This window comes from Rhyacophila brunnea, unplaced genomic scaffold (assembly GCF_057557595.1).
Source record: "Rhyacophila brunnea isolate RB1 unplaced genomic scaffold, BYU_Rbru_1.0 scaffold_16, whole genome shotgun sequence".
Classification (NCBI taxonomy): Eukaryota; Metazoa; Arthropoda; class Insecta; order Trichoptera; family Rhyacophilidae; genus Rhyacophila; species Rhyacophila brunnea.
This window is the reverse complement of record NW_028232816.1, coordinates 8,903,099-8,913,451: the sequence shown is the minus strand read 5'-3', so window position 1 is coordinate 8,913,451 and position 10,353 is coordinate 8,903,099.

Genomic DNA, 10,353 nt, shown 5'->3' with positions numbered 1-10,353 from the left:
ATTGAAATGTCATTTTGACATTTCATATTTATTTCCATAGTAACGCACGTATATATTAATAATTTAGTTACTAGAACCCCCTTAGCAACCAACAATAATAACTTTCCATACAAAACAGAATTAACTAAAAATGACTTCAATTCTGCTTAAAAATGGCTAAAAGTATTAAAAGAATGCATTGTCGCCGTGTTCTGATATATTCTAAAAGTTTCAAATGTCTAGATAGTCGGGAAGTTAGTTAAACATCTTCAATCGTCCAATACAAATCTTGGACAAACATGAAAACAAATGTACTGGACAAACATGAATACCAGCGTGTAAAAGTTGTAAAATACATACTTACTATTGAAATTAACTGATCATTTTGATCATGATCACAATTTTGTGCACATCTTAGTTTCACGAGAAAGTAAGTAAGTAGGTAAGTAGGTATATAATTTTATCACAGGTTTCTTACAATAAATAATTACAAATTGTGACGCCATCTCTGTGTGACGTATAGAACGAATAATTTCCACAAAAATTTTGGAAAATAAAATCTATAATAATATTAATCGATAAGTTTCTATTAGATATTCATAGATGTCACTAATAAAAACAGTTCTTCTGAAGAATGGTTTGAAAACTGAATTAAAAAATATCGAATTTTCGCAAAAGCTTTTGAAATTTTTTTCCAGAGGGAATTTATAAATTTATAATGCACACCAACGAAGTAAACTTTCTTATTGTTATTAAATTTCACAATAATAATAATTGTATAACGAGAAATATATGAATATAATAATAATTATTGTTAATTAGGATTTATATCTAATTTTATATTTTGAATATGTCGCAAGTACCTACAATATATCTCTATTCAGTAACCAACCTATCGTCGCTATAGGATTTGTTTCTCGAATATCCATTTTTGTCGAAATCGACATTTCAATGCAGTTCAATTTCTTTTATCGAACTCTACCGAAATCGTTTATAAAAACAATATATTTTTATCTAGGAACAGAGATATTTTTTTGAAAAACCCGAATACGCCATGTTAAGTTACAATTACTCCGTGTTGTTCTCCCGAATGTCCAACTATTCGTACCTGAATATCCAAGTTAATTTCGGTCGAAATAAATCTCTGGCTGAGTTTTTATTTCCCGAATATGACTTTTAGCCAATCAAACCGCGCTGACGCCGTGCATCTCGCTCCCACATTCACGCTGTCCAGCTCTAAAACAATCACGCCCACTTTCATATTTTTCGGCCGTCCGGAATGCTCTTTCAAATTTCGTCTTATTGATATTGTTTTTAAAGTAACTATTGTTTTAATAGTGAATTCATCAAATTTGAAGAGATCATTTATAGCTGATACATCACCAGTTCGCCCTGAACTTGTAGTAAAGTTATGGAAGTGAGTATTTTAACCTAAATAACTGCATTTTGTTTTGATAAATGACACAAAATTCCAACGGTTATATGAATTCTACAGTGTGACCCGGCAACTACTATGACGTAAAAAATAATTATTATTTCAAATTATTATTAATTAAACATTGTTTGTCTTTATTTTACTTTTAATCCAGGTATTTCTATGAAAATAAAGCCGATGCTATTACTTATTTTTGAATGCGCTGATAGTTAATTTAATTTAATATGTATGTTAGTAACTATTTATTTGGTAAATATTATATACTAAGGATATTGGTACCTACCTAATATTAGCAGCCAATGGTAATTAATTTATAGATGCTAATATTTTGAATTGTCATTCCAATAGTTAATTATATATAATATTTATTTGGTGGTTTGTAATAAGTTTAATTGTTAATTATAGAATTATATAGATATAATAATGTACAGATATATATACATAGATTTTTTTTTTTTTTTTGTAAAAAGTATTAATATAAAATTGTTAGCAAGTACGAGTAAGTACCATCATAAAATATTGGAGAAATCCGTGACGTCGGTTAGTAATTGAAGTAGTAGATACCTACTTTTATTTAATAAACCAAACCCGATCGCCGATAGTCGCTTGATTTTGAAGAATACTGATGAGCAGGTATTAAAAGGCCAATAGTTAAAGTTTGTCGTCATAAGTATGTCACCTCGTAGCATAGTGGATAATTTGTGGACTGGATCGTAAACCCAGGAGATGCAGGGACGATTCCTGCCGGGTGTCTTTGGTGCCGGGGTTTTTTCAAAAAGATTTTTTCTATTGGTTATAATATATTTTCTCAGAAATGATTTTAAAAATTATGTATGTTCAATAATTAGAATGGTACATTCTTAAATCTTGTGAATTATTCGTTGAATAAAAAAAAAAGATTATTAAAAACTATTTTATTACTTATTACGAAAAAAACCGAAAAAAGCGAATGCCGCGTGTTATTATTACCTACGAACTTGGGTTATTACGATCATTAGGTATTTAAATAGTAAAAGTAATCATTAACAATTATCGTGTAAATAAATATAACATTTGAGGTGCGTTCTTTTTGACCACTCAGTTATCCGTGGGCCGTGCAGCAATACGCTACGGTCTTAAGTCCCGAACGTCCTTGTTTTGTCCCGAATATCCATTATTCTGAGAGAGCGCTAAAAATTTCCCGAATATCCACAACGAGTACTTGTAAATAAAACGCATTTTCTGTGCATTTACTGATTTATACCAGTATATTATTCTTGGAATTTATATTTAGATAATGTTGCAATCATACAGTGTAGAAAAAATGATTGATACATCTACTGATATTTCATAATACGACAATGAAATTTGTTTTTCGTCTTCTGAAAAATTGACGTTTGGTCTATTCGGGAAACAAATCCTATAGCGACGCTATATTGAGCATATAGCCAATAGAAGGGAAGACTCTGATTTTAGAGCGGAATGCACAATCTAAGATTTCGTTCCTAAGGATAAGTCGCCGAAAAGCATGACTTAACTATAGACAATCCTGAGTATAGAGTTAAGGAATCCTTAACCATAGACTACTTTTGTTATAAACACGCTCCCTTCTGTATTACCATTTACCACTGACAGCTGCTGTCAAAATAAATTCGCATGTATCTAACACAGTCCATACACTCAAATTCATTTAACAATGTATCTCAATATGGATATTGATAGTGTTAATTCGTTTGACATGTACTTGCAGAATATTATTTTATTTTTATACGCCAGCCCGCAGAAATACAAAATACCAGATGAAGAATGACAAGTGATGCTAGTGTTACCATGTTAAAAAAAAATCTTGTGGTGCCTGTGGAATCACGTATAATGACTTATAACGGAAACATAAGAGTATTATAATTAAATATTAATATGTATTTATAGTTATTGCATTTATAAAATGCAGTTGTCATATTTTTGTCATCGTTTAACAATTATAAAATAATTTACCTAATTTACCTAACGAGAATTTTTAAATATGGTATTATTTTCAATAAAAATGATCTTAACTAAGGACAGTGTTTCTGCATAGTGTTTTCTGCTAAGGAAATTTTAGTCATGACAAATGTTTCTGCATTCCGCTCTCAGACATCATATCGATAAGTGACGTCAACAACCTTATTTCACAGTAACTGTAAGTCAGGTTTTGACCAACAACACTGTTCAACATTAGGTATTGTTGTCAATTAATTGAATCCAATAAAGTATTTTAACAAGATAAAATCATTAACTATTACTAATTATTAATTCTGGTTAAACCGTGCTACAACAAAATCGATGCACGTATACAAGCGCGATAACTCTTCATATCCTTTGCCTCATTACTGAAGATCACTGAAATTACAGGCGTTGTTAAGGTGATACATCAGTGAAACGACAAATAATTTTCAACTATAGGCGCGACGAAATTTTGGACTCGCTGGCATTCGGAGAGCGAATGTCGAAGTGTTAATACGTCAATTTGTTTCGTGATGGTGATGGGGGTATTGATTCTTAAATCGTGCAAAGATGACTAAAAACGTTACCCATTTACTTGAAAAAGAAAACATGTCAATGAATATATTATTATTGTTACTAATAGAACATACGTTTTAGTGCCCACCACCACCCGTCATATATGCACAACCGTGGATATGCACGGCCGCTTTCTATGACGCTTTAAACGTGTCTGAAAGAAGTGATTTTAAGTGCTCATTCCGTCCCGAGACGGAGCCGCACGGGACTGATGCTGCAACCATGCACCGTAGTGCTTAAAGAAGAAAGTTAAGAAAGAAAATGTTTATTTTTGGACTGGCTCTGCTGTCCGCTGACGTTAAGCGCTTTGTGTACCCGCATACTGAACAATAAACAGAACATTAAATGGACGCATGTTGGATTTATATGACAAATTATATTTGGTTCGGCATGCGTCATTTGCACCCGCGACCCGCAATCCGCACATCGCCTATCCACGATCTTTTTAGACCATGCCTCAACTGAGGTATAGCCTTAAGTATGGTTAAACCGTGCTACAACAAATTCCATGCACGTATACAAGAGCTATAACTCTTTATATCCTTTGCCTCATTACTGAAGATCACTGAAATTACAGGCTTAACATTGGACGCTAAAGACGCACCTAGCGCGTAACGATTAGGTGGCCATTCGATATAATTAGCATGCTATTTAAATGCGGTATTTAAAAAGTAGTTATCTAGTCAGCAGTCAATGTGAACAATTTTCTTCCATCTAGTGCAATCCTGGGTTGATTGTGTTGCTTTACTAAAAGCTGAAGGAAATAGTAGATAAGTACGTTGAACCTACTTGATACAATAAGAGTGTTATGAAAATAATGTTATACAACAGGGTTGGCAAACCTTTTTACGTAAGCGTGGCAAAATTTCCCAAATATTATTTTTCGACTGTCTGACGTGCCGAGCAGTTTTTCATGGAGAAAAAAAGTAGTTTTTAAGAATTCTATTAAAAATGATGATGCTCCAAATATCACTCACAGAACATAGCACACATATAGCTTTATTACTTGTCTTTTCAATTACACCATTCATTTCGATCCACCAATTTTGAAACTGTCGTTGTGGCAGTTGTGTCAGTTGTGGCAGAAATACTACTCCAAACTCCACCAAGTTTTTGTTTTTTTATTCGGTACTGCCATTTTTAGAGTAGAAATGAAATTTTTTATTACTGTATTACTTAGTTTGGTTCTTTACGTGTAAATTGACGCCAAAATTTCTCCGATCAAATGAGGCATTTGTCTCACTACAACAGTGGTCGCAAGTATTGTAAAACTATCGACATAATATATCTCCCGCCGCCTGATGAGGTTATAGATATTATATGCGACGCATAACGCCTAAAGACTGACCCATGCAATTATATATTATTTACATTAAACGTAATGCTTATTCTTGAAGAGTTTTTGCTTGCTGTTTTTTATACAATGAGATCTATCATTTATTATTATTATTTCTTTCCCCTTTCAAAATAAATCATTTGCGTTCCGTGGAAAATCATCTCACGTACCACTAGTGGCACGCGTACCATATATTCGATACCACTGTTATACACAATACAAATATTCAGTTGAAAAGATCAGTCTGTAGTAAAAGAGACCTACATACCAATGTTATTTTAGTTATTTTACGTTAAGTCTTACTGTAAATATTATTGTGAAAATGAGTAAGTTGTGCATTTAAATAGCCTCAAATAATAGCATAACTATGTTAATACACTAATTTGTTTCTATTAGAGCTTTCCAAGTGCGTCATTGATATTGCACAAAGGCATATATATTAAGTCGTGCTATGGAGATAGATGCTTTTGTATTTTAGTTTATCAGTCGTGTTGGTATGATTTGTGAAAAACCTATAAATGTCGATGGTGTTTCTGTCATCATCATCTTTACCTCAACACCATTCGATTCGATTCAATACTATATTATGAGAGTCCTTCCTTGCCATTACCATTCGTTTCGGTTCATCACTCAACCAAAATATAATACAAACTAATATGTACAGCAGAGTATAGTACGCAGGCACCTCCCACACCACTTATCTATATTTTTATAATTGGTATAATCGATTTAAAATAATCACCTATCGATTATGCCTAATCAGTTGAGTATATCACACGTGTGCCCCTCGCAAATTCCAAACGTCGTCACGCTATGTTTTGTGGACTTTCTACTTCAGTCCATGGTTAGAGTATATGCTTCATAACTTTGCACTCCGGCTCTAAGATGAAAATGATGTAATATATTCTAAAAGAATATTTTTTATATCTATATATCATCTATTTATTTATTACCACATACAAAAATGTTAAAACAAGTGAATATCGTTTGATCTAATTTTCTGCGAGGTAATCAGGCAAAGAGGCTTTAAAAAGTACAAATATGAGCAAAGTTATAAAACGTATACTCTACCATCATCGATTCAGCAAGCGCTTGGTTGTCATTTAGGTACTTTTACATCTTCCTGGTACCACTATGACTATAAGATCTGTTCTTCGAGCGATGCTCCCTGGCCATCTCCGCTAAGACGTATTAATGCTCTGTAATATCACCATCACTTTTGTTTGATTTTTACCCATTTATTTATTTTTCGATATAAACATGGTTTGGCCAACATGCACCTCTCATTGCCGAGTTACTCTCATACAAAATATGGAAATTGACGATATTTATCAACAAAAAAATTTAATTAAAACCAGAAAAGAAAAAATATTATATTTAGACCATATCTGAGGAACTGTAGCAATCATACGAACATAATATATTAGACCAATAATAATTGTCAGCGTTTTTTCAATCATAACTAGATCAGTAGTGTATGTTTTGATTGGTAATTACGACAATATCTATTGTAATACATGTACCTACTGCATGAATGTAAATGACAATGCCAATCTATGAATCATCACTCAACTTATCGAGTCCATCACGAAACGTACTACTACTGTCACGAGTTCTTTACTCGACATAATTAGAACATCTGTTATTCCACTTGAATTATGTTTCTCAGATCATTAATAGAATATCTCTTGATCATATCGATCTCACACGTCCATCATCATCCGCGACTTATATCTCCTTCACCTCACCAAACCTCGAAATAACAATTCTAAAATCATCTTTAGAGCGACAAAGACTCCATATTATATCATAGTCCTCTGCTTCTCCTTAGGGCGAAATAAAGGCTGCGTTTTGTAAGCTTAATCTTTCTTCCTCTTCTTTTCTGTTTCTTAATGCTACCCAAAACTATTAACTTCCTCAGATTCTCCTGTATATGAAAGAAGAGAAGAGCCCTAGAAATATTGTCGATAATCATTTCTATATTATCAATGGATGAAAATTTTAAAACATTTCGTGCCTACATCATCACATTTAAATTTTATTGATTATCCTGGCACTGTCTTGATTTCGTAGTCCACCATTCAAAACTGTACAAATTGATAATTTATTCGTGTCCGAAAATTTGTACGTATGCAGTTCATCGTATATTAAAAACCGTCCAACCTCTTTGGGTCGTATAGTACTGAGATAAAATTCATGTCTAAATAAAACATGGTTCTTGGAAACCAGCGGCAAACAAATTTTGAAGATAGCCGATATATATTGAATTATTTGTAAGGTTAAGTTAGGTTATGTTGGGTAAAATATCAAATCGAACATATCAAATTTAATATCTGATAACAATAATGAGTGTTATTATCAGGGATTTGAAACCAATCAAAATAAAATTAATATTCTTTTTAAATCTAATAAAATTTGATCTTTATTGTCTGCGTAATATATACGGTCATGTCTTTCCGATAAGAAAGCTCACGGCAAACTGTGCTACGGTAAAATGTAATACGTACAATTTACATGTAACCGATAATATTATGCCATCGGGGTGTAGGTATATTGGAAAATTAAGGTCCACATAATTCTGCAGTTTTCTGATCACAAAACATTGAGAATAGACGCGAAGAAAGAATGAAGGATAAAATAAGTCATGGTACTCAGCAGCCAGATACATAACAATAAGAAAATAGGGTTACATGTAGGGTTACAGTTAATCGTGGGACACTTATTCGTGCGCCGCAGTACGTGAAACATGAGTTCGTATAACATTTTATCAAATGGCGAGTTCTTCGTTGAACATTTCACCGTGGAATACATTTGTACGTATCTTACAAAATGTGCGATAGTTTGCAAATAGTACTGTTCGAATTAGATTAACCCTACTCTAACTTAACCTAGTAAAGACATCTCATAAAATTCGCCACATGTTGTAGCATACGTAAAAATAATATACTCCAAGGTGAAATGTTCAACGAAGAACTCGTCATTAAATTTGATTAAATGTTACACGAACTCATGTTTCATGTACTGCGGCGCACAAATAAGTGTCCTGCGGTGAACTGTTTACGTACAAATTTCCGGATACGAGAAAATAGAGGATGTAAGAATAATGACAGTCAGAAGTTACATGGAAGACGTTATAAAAAGAAGAAGAAGAATACGAAAATCTACTATGATATTACCAAAGACAACAGCTTGTTTTTTAGCCTTAGAGATTTGAGTCAGCTTTGCACAGTCCAAGAGAATCGTGATGTATTCCTGGACTCTAATAATTATCACTTGCAATTAACACATTTAGCCTTAAAAATTTGAGCAATTTTTCTTGTAAGTAATTACTTGTACAAATATATATTACGAGCTATAAAACGAAGTGTCGGGAATGGGTTAAGAGATAACATTACTTAACACGTGTTAGATTTTTTAAAAGAATCATTTTTATTGTTATTAACTGCTTCATCCAGCATCCAGTTGAGTGGATTTGAAGAGATTTGAGAGAAAATTATTCTAGTATAAAAGACATCAAGTGTTTCTTATTCGATATTACATAAGTCACAATAAAGTCAACATCATAGCATTATGATTCAGGTGAGTTTATAAAAATCATTATTATTTTGTTTACATAATGGACAAATAAATTGGAAACTAGAATATTGCGTTCAAGGTTTTATTATTTAACATTATTTACGTTGCGAGTTATCATCAGATATAATATATGCCTAAAGGTTAGTAGATATATTCCTCTTCTTCTTGGTCAGAGCCTTACAACTGAGGTTCTCGATATAGACAATGCGGTACCACGTCTTCTGGTATTTCATACTACGAGTGCTGTGACGCAGTAAGAAATATAATATTATACAAGAATCCATGGCCCCCACATCATGAAGTGGGCCACCAGGCTAGAGTGTTTGGAGGCTCCCCCTATCTATCTAATGCGCTGCAGTAGCGTTTTCCAATAATTGGTGTACGCGGTAAAATTAAGGTGTATTGTATGTATATCCATTTGAATTATAGAGTTGTTGAGTATCGGCATAAAGTTAAAAATTGCATCGTACAACTAAATATTTTTAATTATTAACACCATGGATTACTATTATAGAAAATTTGTGATCTATGTTTTTTTCACTTATATGGTCGACTCGCCACGCCGGGCCCTTGCTGAGCCCAGGCCCTCAGGCTAGAGCCCTGTCAGCCGCGCCCTAATGGGGGTCATGCAAGAATCACTCAAGCCAATTTTTATCTTTTAAGATCCCAAATTATTTTTTTGATTTCACAGGGATTTTCCCGGCTGATTTTGTTATTACACGCCTCATTTCTGACCCACATGCAAGACATAAAGACTAGAAAAAGAGCGATGGACTCTCAGAACTCTATGTTAACAGGAAAACCATGAAATTGACCTCCAAAAACTTTATGAAATACTAAACAACAAAACGACACAAGAACACAACACAAAATATTTAATTCTGGCCATAAAGAATATTAAGGGTTTAAACGGAGGAACACAATTAATACACATCAATATAACTAGCTCTCCCAACCACCTTGTACGAAAAGCAAGGACATGGTTATTAAAAGACATCGATAACTTGAGCCATAACACACCATCTATTATATGTAGTTAAAAACCATTTAGTGAATGTTCATATTTCATTATCAGTCGTAGTCTACCCACTTCTGGATAAAGACCTACCCAAGCTCCCTCCACTCTTCTCGGTTCCTAGTTTTTCACTGCCACGTACCTACATCCACCGAAAATTAAAGGTTTGTCTATTCGTTTAGTGCCCCTCGGGTACCACTGTATGATAGAATTTGTCCATCAGTTCTCCACTTGCCAAGCAATATGTCTAACCCTCTTCCAATACTCTTGTCTACTTTTTTATCCATTGGTTTCTTTTGTGATCTTTCATAATATGTAGCCAAGTTTATTACCTTTTATAGGTAGAGTTATATCATATTATCACATGAATTAATTGTTTTATGTCTCATTTTTGTTATTTTTAGTTGTCAGTCATCGTCAGACAGTACGAAAACGAGGTTATCGAATGTTTTTTCAGTATATATATATATATTT